This window comes from Cornus florida, unplaced genomic scaffold, assembly GCF_030987335.1.
Source record: "Cornus florida cultivar Cherokee Brave unplaced genomic scaffold, ASM3098733v1 CherokeeBrave_3.0.0_Hap2_Chr03, whole genome shotgun sequence".
NCBI lineage: Eukaryota > Viridiplantae > Streptophyta > Magnoliopsida > Cornales > Cornaceae > Cornus > Cornus florida.
This window is the reverse complement of record NW_026775573.1, coordinates 31,658,665-31,681,997: the sequence shown is the minus strand read 5'-3', so window position 1 is coordinate 31,681,997 and position 23,333 is coordinate 31,658,665.

Sequence of the window (23,333 nt, the reverse complement as noted above, 5' to 3'; positions counted from 1 at the left end):
CCATCCATTTCCTTCTTAACCTTGTCTAGCTGCACCATGAGTTCAGCATTTTTAGTGCTGATGAAAATGTTCTTTTTGTGACTCACTTCAATGTCTTTGGCGAACTTTCGTACCTTAGCATTGACAGCTTCAACCTGCTTCTGCATTGCCATCATACCAAACAAAGTCTTCAAAATAATACATGAGTACTAATTAAGCCGAACGCATGTCTAGAGGAATTATAATATAAAGGCATTTCAAATGCATTAAGTAGGAGGGTAGGGAATTACCTCCATGGTTGCAAGGGGAAAACGGCTGAAGACCTCCTTCTGAGACAGAGATTTGGCGACCTCAATATCTTTAGGAGACCACATGTTCTTGTAATAAGCCATGGCTATTGGGCCTTCCCTGAACATGGTTTCGCTTGACTTCACTACCGAGCCGTCAACTCTGACCAATTTGGGGGTCCACGGAGCCTCACCAAATGAGGAGCCGGTTGCAGTGCCGGACCCGGAAGGAGTAGTTGGCCTAACTGGAGGAGGGATAGGCAAACCTAGCCCGGAGGTCCGAATCCTCCTTGTTAGAGGAATATCGTCAGTGCTTCGCTCTCAGACTAAAGCCTTTTTCCCCGTTCTTTATCCTGAACGGATGCAATGGGGGCATTGGTATCCCGAGCTTGAGGGGCAGAGTTCTGGTTGACAGGTAGAGCGGTGACGATCGGGTGAATAGTCACCACGTTCAGGGTAGTGCTGGATGTGGTGGTAAATGAAAATGCCAAAACTGGAGAAAAAGAAGCTGCGGAAGTAGCATTGACCTTGGGAGGATCCTTCCTCCCGCTGAAGGATGGAATCCGAAGCTGGCTCATTGTGGTGCCGAGGAGAGATATATCACTTAAATTCTCGGATGTGAGAAGTTCCGAACAGGAAGGGATGTCATTCAGAACGTAGTCATTCAGGTAATTGGTCCTATCCCTGTAAATGTTATAACTAAGTTCGTTATCCAGCGAGATACCCAAAGAATTGTAAAGAAACGAACAGAATCGAGGAATGCAAGTTTCATAAGGGCAGTCTGTCTTATGAGTTTTGAATTTCTTGTACGAAGACACGAAGCATTCGCCGAAGGCGGTAAAGATAGGATAGTCCTTGGCACCCGGAACAAACCAAGCACCCCGAATGCCAACAATACCCTTTTTCCAACCCTTTTCGGAATTAAGCTTGTCTGTACAGATGGATTTCTTTTCAAGAGGGTAAAGATGGTAATATGCATCCTCCAGCCTGATTTTGCTGACTTTGTAACAAAGGAGAAGATCAACCAAGTCAAGATCTAGGCCTCTGTCACGATTTAGAAGCAACAGAACTGACAAAACCCTAAAAAAATTAGGGTTAACTTGAAGAGGAGAAAGTTTCAATCTATTGAACACATAGCAAAAGAAAGGGTGAAGAGGGAATCTAATAATGTTGAGGTGATGAAGGGAAAACAAGACTTCGCCGGAAAGAAGACCGGCACTAGTTCTAACATTAACGTCTTTGGGACATTTTCTAAGGTGAATATCGTAAGGGAGATGGAGCTTCATACGCAGAATATCCAAATCTATAGGCATGATCTTGACGATTATGATCCTTGGGGAAAATGTGCAAATACTTTAAGAAGAAGAAGAAATAGAACTAACCTTGAAAAGATGAAAATCAGCAAGGGATGTTGCAAAAGAATTGAGAAAGAATAACCTTTCACTGGATTCGCCGGAGAATATTTGGATTGACTAGAAAAATCTGAGTTGCCTTGAGAAAACAAACTGAAATCGATTGACAGTGATTTGTGGGGGGTACGATAAGGGAAGATGTGGATATGAAGGAGTGGTATATAAAAGAGAAATGGTCCCGCTAACCGAGACGTCAGGGAGTTAAGAAGATTCAAATTTCAAAGACATTAATTTCGAGGCCGACCGCTCGATGCCCCACATGATCGTCTCGGGCCGTCGAATCATCATTAGTCGCCAAGTCATCATTAGGTATATTGATAATCACACCATAATTAATAAGGGAGTGATTATGGGGGCAGTTGAGGATACCAAAGGCGGTATGGGCCGGATCTAACCCACATGATGAAAAATGGGCCAAGCAAATGGCCTGGGCCCAAATCAAGCTGTCATGAGGCATGCCCAATGCCGAAAAGTGAAGCTGAAGGCCTAAAAGACGAATGGATCCATGGATACAAAAGCCTCGATGATGAGCCCAATGGAGGAAGGTAGTTAGGGATCTTCTAGAACATTGTAAACAATCTATAAATAGGTGAAAAAATGAAGGAAAGAGGGGATCGAAGTATTTGAAGTGTAATGAAACTCTGTCAATTTAGAGAGAGAAAATTTCTTGCATCTTCAAGCTCAGACAAGGAAACCCACTATCCTCTTATCCTTTTGTGTTAGTTATGGAAGTAATTACTAATATCACTAAATTTGTTGTTGTTTGATGAACCTTCATTCAAGTACCATTGAAGGTGAAAAAAGCTTAGGGTTAACTCACATCTGCATTGCAAATGATCTCATTCTCCTGTGCTATGAAAACCTTGATTTTGTTAGAATTTAAAAAAAAGCCCTTGATCAATTCTTTCAACTTTCTGGCCCATCCATCAACTTGACCAAGAGCACTCCTTTCTTCTTTGATGTCCCTCTACTAATGGAACTATTTCTAACCTCCTAAGGTTTGGAAAAAGGGACTCTTCCTATCAAGCATTTGGGAGTTCCTCTTATTTTAACCTGCCTTTGATCTAGAACAGTTGACTGCAAGGATCTTGTTTAGAAGATCACAAGCAGAATTAACCATTGGACATCTCAATGTTATTTTCTATACAGGGCGACTCTAACTTGCACAATTAGTTTTAACTAGAATTCAAACATACTGGTCTTGTATGTTTATTCTACCTCAATATATTCTCCTTAAGATTTACTCCATATTCAGAGCTTTCTTATGGTTATGAACTGAGCTTAAGAGGGCAAAAGCTAAAAGTAGCATGGGATTTAGTCTTTGTAACTAAAATTGAGGGTGGTTTGGGGATCCTCTGCCTTCAAACCTCAAATCAAGCATCAGTCCTAAGGCATCCATAAGTAGTGATCTCCAACATCCGTAGAGTATATGATGCAATTGGGTGAGAGTTTCCCTGATCAAGAAAAGAAACACATGGTATCTTAAGATTTCTCAAGATTGTGCTTGGTCATTGTAATACCCCCTAACTTCGAAACACGGGTTGATCAAGTCCGCGCACAAAATCAAGGGATATCAAAACAATTTAAGTATTTAACAAGCACAGAATACAAAGATGAATAATAAAGAATAAATAAACCGCTGAAGAAAACTAATAAATAAATATTACTTAATGATTCTCCAACAATTACAATTCGGAAATCCCATAACTCAAGGACCCCTTAAAACATTATCCAATAATCCAATACTATTTAAAAGTACACAAGATGAATAGACGAATGACAGTCTCCCAGCTGCGGATCCTCAACCTCGAGACTGGAACCTCTAATAACCTGAAAAATAAATCGTGGGTTAAACCCTACGAGCAAGTTCACTCTACCAGGCCTCTGAAAACCAATAAGCAGATCATCTCTGATCAAAACCAAACCTAATAAAGTTTTAACTTTAATAAAGCACGATATACATGTCTATATATAATTATATATACTATACTAATCACATCCATTAATAGGTTTATTAAATTTCCATACCTACCAATCTACCATTTCATTTTATAAAAACTCCTTTGACCTTAATCCCATCCTAGTCAGTTGTTTAATCATTTAAACAACAAATTATAATAAAAGAAATACTCTATTTAATCCCAACCCGATAATGATTTTAATTGTTTAAATCACATATCAAAAATCCAAGTTTTGACAAATCATCCATGTCTTCCCCAATATTATTTTATTAATGTAAAATAATACACTAACCAGTAAGTACTAAACTATTCTCATTTAAGAATATCTAACCCTAATCCAATCCATACATACAACAACCATAAATGATATTTTAATCATCTAACACATAACAACGTAATTATGCTTTGGCAAATCAACCATGCCATTGTAAATAGTTTTATTTATATATTGGCAATTCAACCATGCCTCCACAAGTATATTTATTTATACATTGGCAATTCAACCATGCCTCCGTGTATGTATATTTATACATTGGCAATTCAACCATGCCTCCACAGGTATATTTATTCATACATTTAATTAGCAATTCATCCATGCTTTCCATATATGTATTCTATTCATACAAATATTTAGGTAATATATTTAATCATTTGACAATTCATCCATGCCCACACTTTAACCATGAATTAACTTTAAAATTAACAATACGCTAAATCATACATAGCCATCACATGCATATTATACGCATATCATTAATTTAACAACCAGCCTATTAAGATATGCCAAATAAGAATGATAATATTAATCATCTTAAATGATTTATATATATATATACCTACACATATGTTATTTAATGTATATATGTGTTTAACACCTTCTTTAATAATCCTTGATTATTTAAAATCAATATACATACATACATACATATATATATATATATACATACATACATACATACATATATATATATATATATACATATATATATATATATATACACACTTCCTTCCATAACAAATTATTAATTTATTATATTTACACAAATTAGTGCAACTAAATATGTCAGAAATAGTTTCCTTTAAAAACTCCATACCGGTTTAAATAGTTTTCCGACACCGTCTCACTAAAACGTAAATATCTCTTATTAGGATAAGAATCTGATAATGAAATTGGTACCATTGGAAAGAGGACGAAAAATCCTTGAATTTGAGCTCAAGAATGACCCAATTTCGATTTAAGATGACTTAGTTATGACCGTTTTAATTTTATGTCACAAACAGACAAAATAATTGGCTAAGCTCAAACACTACTGTGAGCGCGCCCACACTTAATTAGCTCACTTGAGCTCACACAAACGCACCCACACCAGATTAGTTCACTTGAGCTCACGTGTATGCACCCACACCAGATCAATCTTCTGTTGACCAAACTTAATCCATGGTCCAGATTCACATACGCACTCTTTTATGTACACCGTAATGCACCGAATCATTCCACTTATATTTAAACTATTCCAATGGCCTAGATCAGTGATGTAACCTTTTACTATGCATTCTACCACACTAGATCATACCTCGAATCACACATCTCCTGATTTATGCGCCGATTCACACAGAGTGCATAGAATTAATTTAAAATTTAATAAAAATAATTCTAAAATAAATTCCAGAATATAAAAAAATTACAAAACAAATTCTAAAAATATTCTGAAAAGTACAGAAAAATTCCAGAAAATATAAAAACCAAATTTAATCCCCTTAGGTCACAGTTCCACCTATACATTGATTTTAATATATATATCCAACATCTACATATACAAATAAAATCCAATAATCCAAAATTAAAAATATATAATAATTCATACTTTTAAATAATCATATCTAAACACAATTTAATAAAATAAATTAACTTGATGCTTTTAATTAATCCAAATTAATAATTTAATTAGAGCCTTAATACTTAAGATGAAATCCTTATAGGTTCTAAGAGGAAAAATAGAGAAAACTCGCCTGAAGGTTTCGAAACGAAACCGACGCTTCAAGCTTTAATTATCTCTTCCAATTCCGACGTCCTCCTTTTCAGATCCGACCTCCTCCTTGTCAGCAGCCCTTCTTCTTCCTCTCTCTCTGTCTATTTTATTTTTCTAACGTGTAAAACCTTTAACCCTAAAGCTTTATGTGTATTTTTATACACCTTAAATTCCAAATCCTATTCCAACTAGTATTATGAATTAAAATAATAATCTTTAAATAATTTATATCTATAAACATATATATATATAAATATATATTCCTTTCATAATTAACTCATTAGTTAATTAAATCATATATACTTATAAATATCAATAAATATATATCTATATATATATCTTTCCATAAAAATTATTAATGAATTATATTTATATATAATTATATATATATATAAATATAATTGATACAAAAGTGATCATTTAAATAATTAAATAACCACGGACCTTCATTAATTAACCCAATAAGGTTTCATACAAACCCAAGACCACATCTTTTGGTCCAACTTTCCTTAAGCCCAATCCAATTAATTTAAATAAATAAGATAATTAATTAAATACAGAAATTAAAATAACTAATTACATGAAGCACATAAACAAACAAGAATTTACAACTAAGTCATATAATACCAATAAAATCAACACACCAATAATTCAATCAATAATCAACCACACAAACAATCAATCATCATACATAATCACGAAATATAACTTAATTAAAATAAGATAATTAATCTAGCACTCAATAAAATAAAATAAATCATTGAAAAGTAAAATAAAATAATTAATCCTAATTAATAAATCTTTTAAAATTATCGGGGTATTACATTCTTCCCCCCTAACAAACGGAATTCCGTCCTCGGAATTCACAAATCCATGAAATAAAAACTTTGATTATTTAATTTCAAATTTCATTATTCCTTTTATCCGTGTGGAAATTAACCCATCCACACATATTCATTATTAGCAGACACATCACGTAATTAGCTAATTCCATATTTCTATAATTGATAAATATAAGTACACACTAGAGACTCTCACTGGACTAAAGCAGTTTCAACCGGATAGTGGGTATCTCTTGTAAAACGCACACAAAGGTGGTTACGAGTCCTCCTTCTACCAGAGCCCACACATCCTTAAACCCAGCTACCCATCTCAATCGGCAATATACGCCTCCATCCTAACCACTGATCCTGAGACTCAAGCTTATATCATGGCCCATATATGTGTGTGTGTATGTGTATATATATATATATATATATATATATATATATAATCCATTATATCCACATAAAAGTAAACTATCCAACCATATTATTTCAATGGCATACCATCCAACTATTCCGTTGACCTGACACGAATAAGTAGGACTTAACGCTATGGTTAATCCGTTCCCTTATAAATATATAGGTAGGACTTAACTTCTTTGGTTAATCCGTCCCTGAAATGCCACCGTCCCATACCGGTGTATTAAACCATACAATCCATAAATAAATAGGTAGGACTTAACTATTCCGTTAATCCGTCCCTAAAATACCTCCATATTACTTTATTGGTGCACAAATCCATAAAACCCATACTGCAAAATTAGGGAAAGACTCAACGATTTACCAATACCTTCTAAATCGGTGTCTTACCATTTTCCTAATAAGACTCAATGATTTACCATTAGGACACACTAACGGACCGAATATAGAATACAATGAATCCTAAACTTAAGCTCTAAGTAAAAGAGTACACAACGCGGAAGTCACACAACGAAAGACACCCTAAGGACACTTGAACCTGGAGTGCTCTGATACCAACTGTAATACCCCCTAACTTCGAAACACGGGTTGATCAAGTCCGCGCACAAAATCAAGGGATATCAAAACAATTTAAGTATTTAACAAGCACAGAATACAAAGATGAATAATAAAGAATAAATAAACCGCTGAAGAAAACTAATAAATAAATATTACTTAATGATTCTCCAACAATTACAATTCGGAAATCCCATAACTCAAGGACCCCTTAAAATATTATCCAATAATCCAATACTATTTAAAAGTACACAAGATGAATAGACGAATGACAGTCTCCCAGCTGCGGATCCTCAACCTCGAGACTGGAACCTCTAATAACCTGAAAAATAAATCGTGGGTTAAACCCTACGAGCAAGTTCACTCTACCAGGCCTCTGAAAACCAATAAGCAGATCATCTCTGATCAAAACCAAACCTAATAAAGTTTTAACTTTAATAAAGCACGATATACATGTCTATATATAATTATATATACTATACTAATCACATCCATTAATAGGTTTATTAAATTTCCATACCTACCAATCTACCATTTCATTTTATAAAAACTCCTTTGACCTTAATCCCATCCTAATCAGTTGTTTAATCATTTAAACAACAAATTATAATAAAAGAAATACTCTATTTAATCCCAACCCGATAATGATTTTAATTGTTTAAATCACATATCAAAAATCCAAGTTTTGACAAATCATCCACGTCTTCCCCAATATTATTTTATTAATGTAAAATAATACACTAACCAGTAAGTACTAAACTATTCTCATTTAAGAATATCTAACCCTAATCCAATCCATACATACAACAACCATAAATGATATTTTAATCATCTAACACATAACAACGTAATTATGCTTTGGCAAATCAACCATGCCATTGTAAATATTTTTATTTATATATTGGCAATTCAACCATGCCTCCATAAGTATATTTATTTATACATTGGCAATTCAACCATGCCTCCGTGTATGTATATTTATACATTGGCAATTCAACCATGCCTCCACAGGTATATTTATTCATACATTTAATTAGCAATTCATCCATGCTTTCCATATATGTATTCTATTCATACAAATATTTAGGTAATATATTTAATCATTTGACAATTCATCCATGCCCACACTTTAACCATGAATTAACTTTAAAATTAACAATACGCTAAATCATACATAGCCATCACATGCATATTATACGCATATCATTAATTTAACAACCAGCCTATTAAGATATGCCAAATAAGAATGATAATATTAATCATCTTAAATGATTTATATATATATATACCTACACATATGTTATTTAATGTATATATGTGTTTAACACCTTCTTTAATAATCCTTGATTATTTAAAATCAATATACATACATACATACATATATATATATATATATACATATATATATATATATATACACATATATATATATACACACTTCCTTCCATAACAAATTATTAATTTATTATATTTACACAAATTAGTGCAACTAAATATGTCAGAAATAGTTTCCTTTAAATACTCCATACCGGTTTAAATAGTTTTCCGACACCGTCTCACTAAAACGTAAATATCTCTTATTAGGATAAGAATCTGATAATGAAATTGGTACCATTGGAAAGAGGACGAAAAATCCTTGAATTTGAGCTCAAGAATGACCCAATTTCGATTTAAGATGACTTAGTTATGACCGTTTTAATTTTATGTCACAAACAGACAAAATAATTGGCTAAGCTCAAACACTACTGTGAGCGCGCCCACACTTAATTAGCTCACTTGAGCTCACACAAACGCACCCACACCAGATTAGTTCACTTGAGCTCACGTGTATGCACCCACACCAGATCAATCTTCTGTTGACCAAACTTAATCCATGGTCCAGATTCACATGCGCACTCTTTTATGTACACCGTAATGCACCGAATCATTCCACTTATATTTAAACTATTCCAATGGCCTAGATCAGTGATGTAACCTTTTACTATGCATTCTACCACACTAGATCATACCTCGAATCACCCATCTCCTGATTTATGCGCCGATTCACACAGAGTGCATAGAATTAATTTAAAATTTAATAAAAATAATTCTAAAATAAATTCCAGAATATAAAAAAATTACAAAACAAATTCTAAAAATATTCTGAAAAGTACAGAAAAATTCCAGAAAATATAAAAACCAAATTTAATCCCCTTAGGTCACAGTTCCACCTATACATTGATTTTAATATATATATCCAACATCTACATATACAAATAAAATCCAATAATCCAAAATTAAAAATATATAATAATTCATACTTTTAAATAATCATATCTAAACACAATTTAATAAAATAAATTAACTTGATGCTTTTAATTAATCCAAATTAATAATTTAATTAGAGCCTTAATACTTAAGATGAAATCCTTATAGGTTCTAAGAGGAAAAATAGAGAAAACTCGCCTGAAGGTTTCGAAACGAAACCGACGCTTCAAGCTTTAATTATCTCTTCCAATTCCGACGTCCTCCTTTTCAGATCCGACCTCCTCCTTGTCAGCAGCCCTTCTTCTTCCTCTCTCTCTGTCTATTTTATTTTTCTAACGTGTAAAACCTTTAACCCTAAAGCTTTATGTGTATTTTTATACACCTTAAATTCCAAATCCTATTCCAACTAGTATTATGAATTAAAATAATAATCTTTAAATAATTTATATCTATAAACATATATATATATATAAATATATATTCCTTCCATAATTAACTCATTAGTTAATTAAATCATATATACTTATAAATATCAATAAATATATATCTATATATATATCTTTCCATAAAAATTATTAATGAATTATATTTATATATAATTATATATATATATAAATATAATTGATACAAAAGTGATCATTTAAATAATTAAATAACCACGGACCTTCATTAATTAACCCAATAAGGTTTCATACAAGCCCAAGACCACATCTTTTGGTCCAACTTTCCTTAAGCCCAATCCAATTAATTTAAATAAATAAGATAATTAATTAAATACAGAAATTAAAATAACTAATTACATGAAGCACATAAACAAACAAGAATTTACAACTAAGTCATATAATACCAATAAAATCAACACACCAATAATTCAATCAATAATCAACCACACAAACAATCAATCATCACACATAATCACGAAATATAACTTAATTAAAATAAGATAATTAATCTAGCACTCAATAAAATAAAATAAATCATTGAAAAATAAAATAAAATAATTAATCCTAATTAATAAATCTTTTAAAATTATCGGGGTATTACAGTCATAGAAAAAAAAATTGCTGCAGATAATTGGCAATGGCTCATGCTCCTCCTCCTAGCTGGATAATTGGCTCCCAACAGGACCTCATCTCCCAAGAGTTAGCAATGCAGTCTTCCTAGGCTCATCTGTTCCTCTTAATACCATTGTGAATGAATTCATTAATGGAACATCTTGGTGTTTCCCGCCAAATCTTTTATCACTTATACCTAAACTTCCGAATTAACCCTCCATTTTTTCACCCCAGTAGAAATGATAAAGTCATTTGGTCCCCTTAACCCTCTGGCTAATTCTTAATGAAACACACCATTAAAGCCATGTCTCCCACTCCCATCCCCATTCCATGGTACAATATAGCCTGGAACCCTATATCAATTCCGAAACACCAATTTACCACATGGGTTGCCATTTAAGCCTTCTAGTTATGACAAGGAACAATTAACTAGACGCCACTCTATCAACGTTGCCTTTTTTACAAATATTCTTTGGAATTTCAAGATCATCTTTTCTTTTCATGCGATTTCTCAAGACCTATCTAGACCTTTATTCACGGGATATTCAATTCTTCCATCTCCTTCCACAATTGGAATGATCTAACTGCTTGGACATTTGTCCATTGGAAAGAAATTTCTCTAACTTGTTGGTGAAATTGGGTCTTTCGGCATGTGTTTACCACACCTGGAAATAGTGTAATGCTCGAATCAGAGGAACTGACTCACTGAGTCTTCACAAAATGGATTACTTAACAAGATCATACAATCCATTAGAGGGAAGTGGCTCACTTAACGGTTAAAATTCAGCTATGAAGCTCAAAGAGCTCTGATTCAAAGGGATATCCCTCTTGATTGTTTGTGACCACCTTTTAGGCCGCCTAATTTTTCTTGTCAATATGGATATCGGGTCACTGATGAATCGGATCGACTTCTAAATTGCCCTACCCTTCCCTGTGTTATAACCATGGAATCTAGTTTGTTGGTTCGAATGGATAAATTCAAGTAAATGGATTAAGTCCATCATGGTCTCATCTTTTGTTTGGGCTTAAATGCCTAAGTCTGTTTGTGAGAGCCTAATAGTGGCATTTTGTTACGCAAAGTTTTCTTTGCAGCCATGTTTTTCATAGTTATGCCCTACACAATGGGCTGATTTATTGGGATTCACTTAGCCCCTCTTGTAATTTTTCTAGTTATAATTAAGCGAAAATTGCATAAAACTTCCCCTCTAGTTTCAATTTTTGGCAGAAAACCCCTACAAAAAAAAAGTTTCCATAAAACCCCCTAAGTATTTTGGTTGTTGTAACACTGACCTCTCTATCAAAAAATCGTTTTATGGGATTAAATTTCCCCTCTCAACCATTTGAAAGTTTATTTTTTTCTTAATAATTGAAACAAGTCACTTAAAATTATATGTTTTTTTTTTTTTTTTTTAAATAGAAAAAAATCCTTCAAATGCAATTAGCTAGACATAAATGCATTTGAAGATTTTTTTTTTTTTTTTTTCTTTTTTCTTAGTAATTGAAACAAGGTCACTTTAAACTTTAAAAAAAAAAAAACTCCAAATGCAATTTATTAGCCGGTACATATATGCATTTGAAGGTTTTTTTTCTTAATAATTTAAACAAGATCACTTTAAATTACATGCATATATAGTTTTTTGAATAAAAGAAAAACCTTCAAATGCAATTAGCTAGTACATAAATGCATTTGAATATTTTTTTTTCTTGTTTTCTTAATAATTGAAACAAGGTCACTTTAAACTATATGCATATATAGGTTCTTTTTTTTTTTTTTTTATTTATTCCCAAGGGATGTTCTTAGAAATTAAAGGTTCTTTAAAACTTTCACATAATCACATAAAAGTTTCTAAGAACCTTTAATTCCTAAGAAGGAGCCATTGGGATTTTTTTATTTTAAAAAACTATATATGCATATAGTTTAAAGTGAGCTTGTTTCGAAAAAAAAAAAACTTCAAATGCATTTATGTGCTAGCTAATTGCATTTAAAGGTTCAAAAAAAAAAAAGGAGTTTAAAGTGACCTTGTTTCAATTAAAAAATAAAAAATAAAAAAAAATAAAAATAAAAATAACAACCTTCAAATGGTTCAGAGGGGTAATTTCATGCCAGAAAGATAGGGCAGTTTTACAACAACCAAAATACTTAAAAGGGTTTTATGTCTTCGTTTTAAAGGAGGTTTTATGCAATTTGCCCTCTAATTAATACATTGCTTAACCTTTCAAAAAACAAATAAATAAATAAAACTTTTCAAAAATTCATTTTGAGAGGATTTGAGATTCGCAATGTAGTTTTGGAGAGGATGAAATGATGATTTAAAAATATTAGGATTTTTTTTTTTTTTTTTTTCATTTTAGTTTTTAAGAATAGATGTCATTTTGGTGTAATTGATTTTTGCTTAATAGAGACATATGTTAATAAGATTTGTTATCTTTACATAGTTGAATCGAAATTTTCATATTTCAAAACGAATAAAGAAATAAAAAAAAATTCATGTTAATTGTTGTGATCAATATCATATTAAATTCTTGATGCGAAAGATTTTGCTAGTGCTATTTGGTAAAACTACAATCGATATTCAATTTTATTATTTGAGAAGGTAACACAGCGTCAAATACCACACACGTGTAGCAAACACTTTCAACATGCATTTCTATTTACACTGAAATAACTAGTCATGACTTTCAAATTGGGAATCTCCTTCCAATCTTGCGTTTTAGATGTCCACCTGAATAAACTTTATTTCAATATATTCCTATCATCACATAGACCTCCTATAAACTTCTTTCCAGTTGCAAAAAAAAAAGAAATGAGCAATTTCAATGAGATTTGGACGAGTAATACTCCAATAAATTCAAGTACATAACTCATTCATTTATTTTAAAATTGTTTCAGTTTCCTCCAACATTTTAAGTGAAATTAATTTTTGCACATAGTTATAAAATAAAATTGGAAAGACAAGGGCTCTAAATCTTATTTAATTTACAAAATAGTGTAGAGTGAAATAATAATAGGTGGAATAGCTTTCAAAAATAGTGTGAACTGAGATAATAGTAATAGCATGACTGACAAAAGTCACGCAAAATATTGATTTTTGCAATTCATTTTTTGTGTATGATAAAAATAAATAATAAATAAAAAATAAAACGAAGGAACATTAGTTTTGGTCACAATAATATTGAATAACTCATCCCAAAGTTATTAATAAAATGATAGACTAGACAAGGGAGAATCAATTGATAATAGATCTAATTCTTATTTTGCCAAATTCTAAGTACCAATATATCATCTTAATAGCATCTCAAATTTTATTTATATGGAATAAAGGTAAGAATGATAGTAATGATTTTTCGTCTACCATCTAAAATGAATGTGAGAATTTGAGTACGCTAGTCACACATGTATGTGTGAGTTTTTTGCTTTTGCCAAAAAAAAAATACATACATAATACTGTTATTGTAATTAAAATGACCCTAAAATCGATTCATGAAAATTTTAATAAATTTTTTTTAAACAGATAGTAGCTAGTAATTTCAGTGTTTGGGCTCAAATCAAAATTTAACAAATAAATACCCTTTACTTTGATACGTATTACATTTCTTCCAAACAAGTAGGAATATGTGATTATAATTAAATTATACGCTCCATATGTACTATGTTTTCATATATAAGTATGTGTAATTATATATATATATATTTTCTAATAAGTTTTTCTGTTCTAGCAAACTAACTAACTTTTATTGTACTGTATATATATATTGTCGACATGTCTCCAGAACTCTTATTTTTATCGTCTCTCTTTAATTAGACATATTTTCTCTTCCTTTAATTCTACTACAATTTTAATTAAACTTTGATATTAGAATTGACTAAAGCAATTATTGTGTATATATTATTGTCTGACTTGTCTTCATAATTGTATATTTTCACTGTTTCTCTCTTTAATTATACATGTTTTAATAGGACAACCGCTGCACCTTTTGAGTTTCTCATTGCAGTGACATCAAATAAGAACTTAATGCTACCTTTGATGAAAGTTTTCAAAAGACCATCATTGTTTGAGTCCACCAACTGTTAAGTTATTGGGGATATTAATTCCCTTCAATTTATTCAACGTTGCTGTTGAGGGTCAAAAAACCATCATTATTTGACTCCATCAACTTTTGAGTTATTGAAGGATATTAACTCCCTTCAATTCATTTACTCGGCTGTTATTGAATGTAAATTTTTTTTTTTAATTATACATAGTTAAAAACATCATCACACCGTATCAACACAAATATATATAGAGATAATAATTGTAATGACTCGGTCATTTCCTTCCTTTTCTTTTTCCTTTTAATTTTACGGATGAATTTTTTTGTTGAAATTCCTTTTTTAAGTTCGGTTTCTCGTCGCTTAGTGTCGTCTCAAGTACTCGGAAATGGGTTCTGAGACTCTTTCCTTTAGATTGACAACTTCCCTTGAGGACCGAGTCATTTCCACAATTTTCGTTTTTCAACACTATTCATTTTTTTTGTCCTTATTCCTATTTCGTCTTTTCCCCGTTTGTCACTTTGTTGGCAAAACCTCACTTCTTGTACTCGGAGTTGGTTTTTGACTTCACGTATCTTTATCGTGAGTGGTTTCCATGAAATACATATCTTTACTTTTGCAGGAAAGTACTCTGGTTGCTCCCGCTGTCCATAGGGATATAGATGCAAAGTTCTTTGGAATTATTTTCTTTTCTTGGGGTGTTTTTCGTAAATATCTTTTGAAGATATTTTCTTTCAGGGGTTTTTAAAAAAATATTTTTGAAAGATATTTTCATTCTGAAACATTAGTGCAATTAATCCTTTTTGGAGGGGCCATTTTGCAATTAATGAAAGTTATTATAAAATACTTCGTCTGGAACCTGGATTCTCGTACGGGATTCATTTTCACTTTTCGTCGACTCGTAAATTCTTGGAATTTCCTTTTGGTCGTTTTTCTTCAGTTTCAGGGTTTTTGGCCCCGGTTGCCGTCAAACTTATTCGGGGCATATCTCTCTGCTCGGAACTCAATTTTTGACGCCGTTTCTTCCGTTGTTCATATTTTCTTATTTTGAATCTTTTTTGTTTATAGAGTTTTTCCGTTTGAGTGCGTCTGTTCAAATTTTACTTTTTCGGACCTTGCGGGACCCGTTCGGGACACTTTTTGAGATTTTCTATAAATAGGGGGACTTAAAATAAAAAAGCCAACTTCTCCCCTCTCCATGCACGACCAGAACCTGCTATGGCAGCCCAAGGGGGCTGCCACCCTTCTTCTTTCATTTGAACCTTCTTCCCTTTGTTAAAAAGTCGAAGTGTCTTCGCGTTTTGTGTTTGTCTTGACCACGCGCATCTTTCCCTCTTATTAGAACCTGTTTTTGGCCAAATGTTGAGTTTGGGTTTAAAGTCAAGTTGTGATTTTGATGGGGTTTCTTGTGAATTCATGTAGATCGTGTTGTCCCCGACAAAACCCTTCGGTATCGTCGGATTCGGAGCACTTTTTTTTCAGTGGGCTTTTGAGATTTTCATCTCAAATTGAGGTAGGGGATGTCTTAGGTTTATATTATTGTTGTATTGATTGTTTTATAAGCATATACAACTTGTGAGCATACCTTGTTCAAGTTTTTAGAATTTAATTTATTTATTTTCTTTATTTAGGATTTAATTCTAATGATGATATATAGTTTAGAATTAAATTGTGGCATACTAGTAAATTAGGCCTTGGAGAGTTGTGTAACATATATTAAATTTGGAACATTTGAGTAAGAATTGCAAAACTTATTTAATATTAATCTTTTGTGAAAGATTAATTCACATAGTTGTATCAAGCATAAAACCAACTTGTAATGTGATATTAAAGTAGGCATTGGTGAATTCTTTAACATATATTAAATTGAGGACATTTTGATATGTTTGAAAATTTAGAGAAAAATTAATTAATGAGCTTAATTAATTTTATTTTAAGTGTGTTGGTCACTTAAATTGATATTGGAGGTAATAAGTTGATAATCCCTTGAAATGTAGTCTATTTAATCACCTTGTGAGCATGTTACTAATTTGATGTAAAATTAGTACTTGAGACCTCTTGAAATGGTAATTGGACTTAGCATGATATAGAATATCATTGACTTGCATAGCTTGTTTAGATATATCTTGTGTAGGTGTATAGCTTGTTAAAATATTACAATTGTTTATCTTGGAAGCTAGTTACTAAATTGGGACTTATTTAGTACTTATGGCTTAGTGTGGTAATGTGGTTCAATTGTTGTAAAATATTCTTGTTTTGGTGTATAAATTGCATATTGGAGGCTTGACATGTCATATGCTATCTAGACTTGAATTATAGGACATGGTTTGTGTAGATTCAACCTTATTTGTGCATGGAAGATGGTTTTATGCATTAGTGGATTTGGTATAAGTTTGGTCTAACTTATTGATTTTTGTATAAGTTTTGGATTTATTGATTTTGAAAAGCTTGTAAGGACATATTTCACGTGATGGCTAGGGTTTGGCTCTAGTACAGAGACAAGAGTCTTCTTAGTCATAAATGCGCACTAAGTAGTACCTTGTGGATTGTAATTGCCTGAAATAACTTATGCATGTGCGCGCTAGGTAGTGCCTTGTGGGTCATAATTACCCGGAAACACTTGTTTGGTCTAGTGACCACATGTCCTAGTCTTTCTACTTTGATTTTGTATTCAATTTCAAGTTGTAAATCATGGATTACTTGTAATTTGAGAATTGGTGCTTGCCTATGTATTTTGATCTCATTTAGTATACTTGAAACTGTATACTTGAACTTGTATCCCTGTTGGTGTATCTAAACTCTATCTAGTGTATTTACACTTAGTATGCTTGTCTTGTGTGTGTGGATTTCATTTTTGTATATTTGTGCCATGTATACTTGTCTTGTGCGTATGTGTTTAGCTTAGTATACTTGTGTTTGTATACTTGATTTATGAGTACTCTATACATATATCTTATACTTGTGTATGTATGCTAGATATTGCTTATCCCGTTTAACATGATTTAGTATACTTGTGAGCATGTGTACTTGAATGTCGTGTATCATGTTTTAATATGGTTTAGTGTACTTAAGCATGTATACTTGTATGCCGTAGTTCGTTTCAATTACATGAGTAGCTTAGGATGATTCCTGAGTCTCATTTTGACATAGACGTTAGGTGGCATGAGCCCCTCTAACATGTTTCACCTTAAAGTGATAGAATTGTAAAATGCTAGGTCGATGTATGTTTATCTCGTACGAGTAGCTTTATGTTACTCACCCACGTAGTGGGGACATTTTTCAGATACAGGAATCAAGATTCGAGATTCTCATATTGCTTGGATGATTTGTAGCCTTGAAGGTTTCAATTATTGTAAAAGTTAGCTTAAAATGCCACTTGTAGCCTTATATGTCAAAATGTGTATATTTGATTCCAATTATGTAATGTGTACATAAGTACACTCTATGCAATGTATTTGACATGTATGAGATGAGGCCGGAGGCCAATGACATGTATCTTGTATTCTATGCAACTTTAACTTTATAAAATATTATGAAAATATTGAAAAATACTACGTCATTACTTCATAACTTTTGCATCGGGTGTGGGAATTCCATTCTTATTCTTTCATAGGGTCTTATAAATCATGTTTGATGTGTGGCTAAAGGTCAAACGGTAATTTGAAATCATTTGATAATTTTGGTTTTCAAATTTCCCTTTTCTTGTTCATTTTTGCCTTTTTGCCCGTTGGGGGGTCGGATTTTATATCGGTGGTATTTTTAAGCCGTGGACTATTGTAGCGCATCCAAATAGGTAAGTTACGTTTGCGTGCATGGTCTTTTCCAGACAAACCTTCTTCTTTGGTGAAATGAGCCTCCTATGGACTAATGTTGAAATTTTGTTGCATAATCTGATCTAGGGGCATTCTAGACCTTTCACATCAGTTTTAATTTCTTCTTTTGACATGGTTGAATAGAAAATGTGATTTTAGGGGGATGTTTCTTCTTCGTATTTTTCCAGAAAACGTCGTCTTAATACCGGAACTCCCTCGTGAAGTTTCAGCTTCCAGTTTGCATTTTAGCAGCTTTTTGGCCTTCATGACCAGATTTCATGGAGGGGCATTTTATAGTGAGTTTTTTTTTTAATTCTCTCGCGAGTCATGTAGAAAACTTGATTTTAGGAGGGGTTTCTTCTTCGAGTTTTTCCAGAAAAACTCATCTTGACCTCCGTTTCAAGCCTCAGTTCTGGAAAACTTGCTTTGGACCCTTGCTCTCAGCATGGGCATGCCATTGGGCGCCGGGCGCACATGGGGCATGTCATGGCCTTCATCGGGCCGCCGCGACGTCAAAACTTCAAACACTCGTTTCTCCCTCGTCCGGACTCCAAATCGAGTGAACTTTTTTTTTAACTTAATTAATTTTTTGTTGTCTTTCCAACGGTGTGCTTAGTTGCACTCAAATCTTCCTGGATAATTACCAGTTTACCCTTTTAGCTTTAAGTGCTCGTTTTTCTTTGTCATGCTGTTTCTCCTTCGTTCGGACTCTGAATCATTCGATTCTTGAGTCCATCTTGATTAATTTTTTATTGTCCTTCCAGCGGTGTGCTCAGTGGCACCCGAGTCCATAGTTTTCAGAAATGATTATTTTGCCCTTGGGGGCTTATTTGTCATATTTTTGATCTTTTGCTTCCGCATCAGTTCTCATTGAGTTCCACGACCTCATGGAAGGTCACTTTGACTTTTTAGAGTCTTGTTTTCTGTTTTCGCTTCCTCAATTCGGATCCGTTATCGGGTCAATCTTTGGTTCATCACAGGACGCACTGGCTTGAAAAACTAGGGCCGTCACAATAATCATACACATTCACAAAAACATAATATTTTACACGATTCACCCAACTCTAGAACTATATCCATAAAAAAAAAAGATTTTCACTATTATGAATCAAATGAGAGAATATACAACCAGATGTCAAAATTACACTCACTCACTCCTCATTTCTTTTGAGGATACATCTATATACTTGAAAATTACATATAATCTCTCATCTGTTCACAACATTCATCCTTAAACCACTTACATCTTTTTTTCATGATCTTTTCTCTGTCTACCCTCAACCCATCTCTATTTATAGAGTCTTTAAATTCAACTCTTGGACAAGTATTCTCATCTTGCTTACAAGGAGTTATCATATCAATCTTCAACTCTAAAATAACAGTCTTTTGGACTTGCACGTCTAACTGATTCAACTTTAGTTCAATTAGGGTTACAATCACGTCCAACTAATTCAAGAGAAAGTTGAACCGGTTCATTTCTTTGCAAAATATTACTTGTACACCGAATTCGAGCCACAAAACTCTACACAAGCAAGTAATCTGTGTTGCATTGATTCGCTTCTTTCAAAACATTACTCAATCTTCTACTTTAGAAGGTGAGATTGCACCATTAGGTTACAATTTAATTTCATAATTTAAAATTTGTTTTCTTTAAGCAGGATGTTTACTGTTCTGAAAAAAGGAAAAAAGAAAAAAAGAAATATCAGTCTGTAGCTTTTTTCAAAATATAGCAAACTACTTCCATGAAAAAGAATTAATAATAACAATAAATATATAGTAGGCATCAAAAGGGTTGTTTGAATAGAAATATATATAAAATAGATTTCACAATATTGCCTGCTAAAAATTCACATCATTATTTCAATTACCAGTTCATTCTTGGAGTTTTTTTTTGGAATTTTAGTTCATTCTTGGAGTTGAATACTCAGCTGCTATTTTTGAAAAATGAACCTGCACCACCTATAGTATTCATGTGGAATACTACTGTTTTGTGATCACATTCTGAGAATGACTATAGAATTACTATTCAATCATATGTAATATAATTAGTGACAATAATTTCTAGAAAAAAGAATCTACATGAATCACATGACCATATTATTATTTGTAAGTTACATTGAATACATGAAAGTTTCCTGAAGCACCAAAAAGGAAAAATTGGAAATGAAATGTGTAATTTACTATATAGATGCCTTGGTGCTAAATGTCCCGATCACATTATCTGAAAAACTGCTTTATTTATGGTTGTTTTATTAATTCTTGTATTAAAGAAAGTGCTATATTTTAATCCAATTACATTCATATTTCACTATATTTCACCATTTATAGATGTGAGTGGGAGTAAATTCAGTTAAACTGTCTTTTATAGGAAATGATAACTCCCTATATAAATTCTTCATAGTTCAAACTAGGAAAATATATATATATATATATATATATATATATATATATATATATATATTTCAGTACTATTTTGTTTTCTATCCCGAATCATAGTTTGTCCCAGCTTTCAAACCAATAAAATGACATTTTTAAGTTCAAATTTAAGTCACACAATCCTTATTAACGGGTGTCGCTTTCACGCTCCGAATGTGTCAATGGGTGTCGCTGTCGCGCGCTCTGACTCAAATTCTCACTATTTATGACTTCATTCTGCTACTCTCACACTCCTGCTCTCGAATTCGCTTTCGCTCCCACTCCTGCTTTATGTGACTAAGTTCCAAATCCCTTCAAAGACATTATTAATGGGTACATATATATTACATTTTTTCTCCTTACATTTAAATAAATCAATAAAATCTCATTTATAGCCTTATATGAGAAGGTGGAAATGATATGGAGTGACCTCCACCATCCTCGATGAACTCTAATTTAATTTGATAGAAATCTACCCCTGATTTGAAGCAAGATTGACATGAATCAAGATCCTCTCCGATGTATTGGATTAATTAAAAATGTCATAAATTTGATTTGGCATGAACTTACCTTTAATTTAAACTATAATTTTGGCATGAAGCTATCTTTAATTTGAAGGTAGCTCATATAAAATCAAGTTTATGATATTGTAATTAGAGGTTACTTTTTCAAAATAAAAACTGGGTAATGTTTTTTCTGTGTCTCTGCATGCTCATCTCGTAATCATACAACAGCATATTAAGAATATCATTACATAAATGGAGCAGTTGCCTAGTTATTGTTGTAATTAGAGCTTGGCCTGGGCTTAATGTGTTCTTTGTGTTTGCCTTGGCCTTTTTTTGCTTATTTATAACAACAATACATATAATGATGAGCAAAATTACCGTGTGTTGATAATACTTTCTGTTATTAATTTGACTCTCAAAAGGAAAGATAGAGGCGATCACATTGATTACAGGATTAGTTTTTTGAAAAGAAACTGTTGGAAGAGACAGACCTAATATAGGAGAGGTTTATCTCTGCGACCAAAGGCGGATCCAGGAATAGGTGAAGCCCACTCCTTTTTTTTTACCATACTACTTTTAGCCCAACCCCAAAAAAATTAATAATGATAATAATAATCAGTAATGGTAGCCTACCCCAAGTTAGCCCACCCCATTTAGAAATACTGGATCCGCCCTTGTCTGCGACCAATCTAGTCAAAAGAATGGTAATTATTGAGATACGTGAAATAACCCCATTGTCATTAATAAGTGTACACTGAAACCGAAATGATGTCTTCCTCGTTATGTTATAGGAAACGTTGTCGTTCTATTGCGTTGATTTTTTCCTCAATAGTTGGCACCATTCTTGGGAAATAGACTAGTGCAAATTTTTGGCCAAAAGGAATCGTCGAGAAAACACCTGTTGTCCTAAATAATCATGGATGCAATGTCATTCCCAAACTATGAAGGTTAGGCGTATCAACACCAACACCAGATTTTAGCTACTAAAAAAGGTCATTTTTATAAGGACAAACTTGATATCATCATCTGAGACGTTCCCAGCTAATAAAATGTCGACAAAGTACTAGTTTCTAGTTAGATATTGTGAATATATGCAGCGAAAGATTTAGAAAGTTTTGTATTTTTAACAACAGATCTGTGTCCTATTAACTTTACTTATTTTATCAATTAAAATAAAACAAAGTAATAAAATTAGAGATGACACCAAAATTTTTAGCGAGAAAACCCCAATTGGTCAAATAGACCAACTGTTTGCGCGAGAAAAAACTTCGTGGACTGTGCAGTCCAAAGTAAACTGTAATACCCCTAATTTCAAAAGGATAGTCTCGGTATTATTTTAATTACTTTAAGTCTCGGTATTATTTTAATTGCTTTAATTGCATTTTAATTATTTATTTGTTTCTTGGCTAATTGTTTACTTGATTAATTGATTTAATTATTCGTTTAAATGTGTTAATTGACTTATTTGTTTAAATTAAATTGTTATCTGATGATGATATGTAGTTTAATTGTTAGGATTTAAATATTTATTTTATGTCTTATGTTTAAAGGAGTTAAACTTGGATAGTAGTAATGGGTCAACCAATTAGGCTCCATGGATTACTTGGATAGAAGGAATAATGGGTACGGATAATTACCCATGGATTGTGTACATATATATATAGGTATATATGTATATATTTATGGGTATTTTATTTCTTAAGTTTTATTAGTAGTTTTTATTTTTTTTTCAGTAACTCAAGTATATATATATGTCAAAAAAAATTTTTGTATATGTTTAGTAAATTATGAATATATACA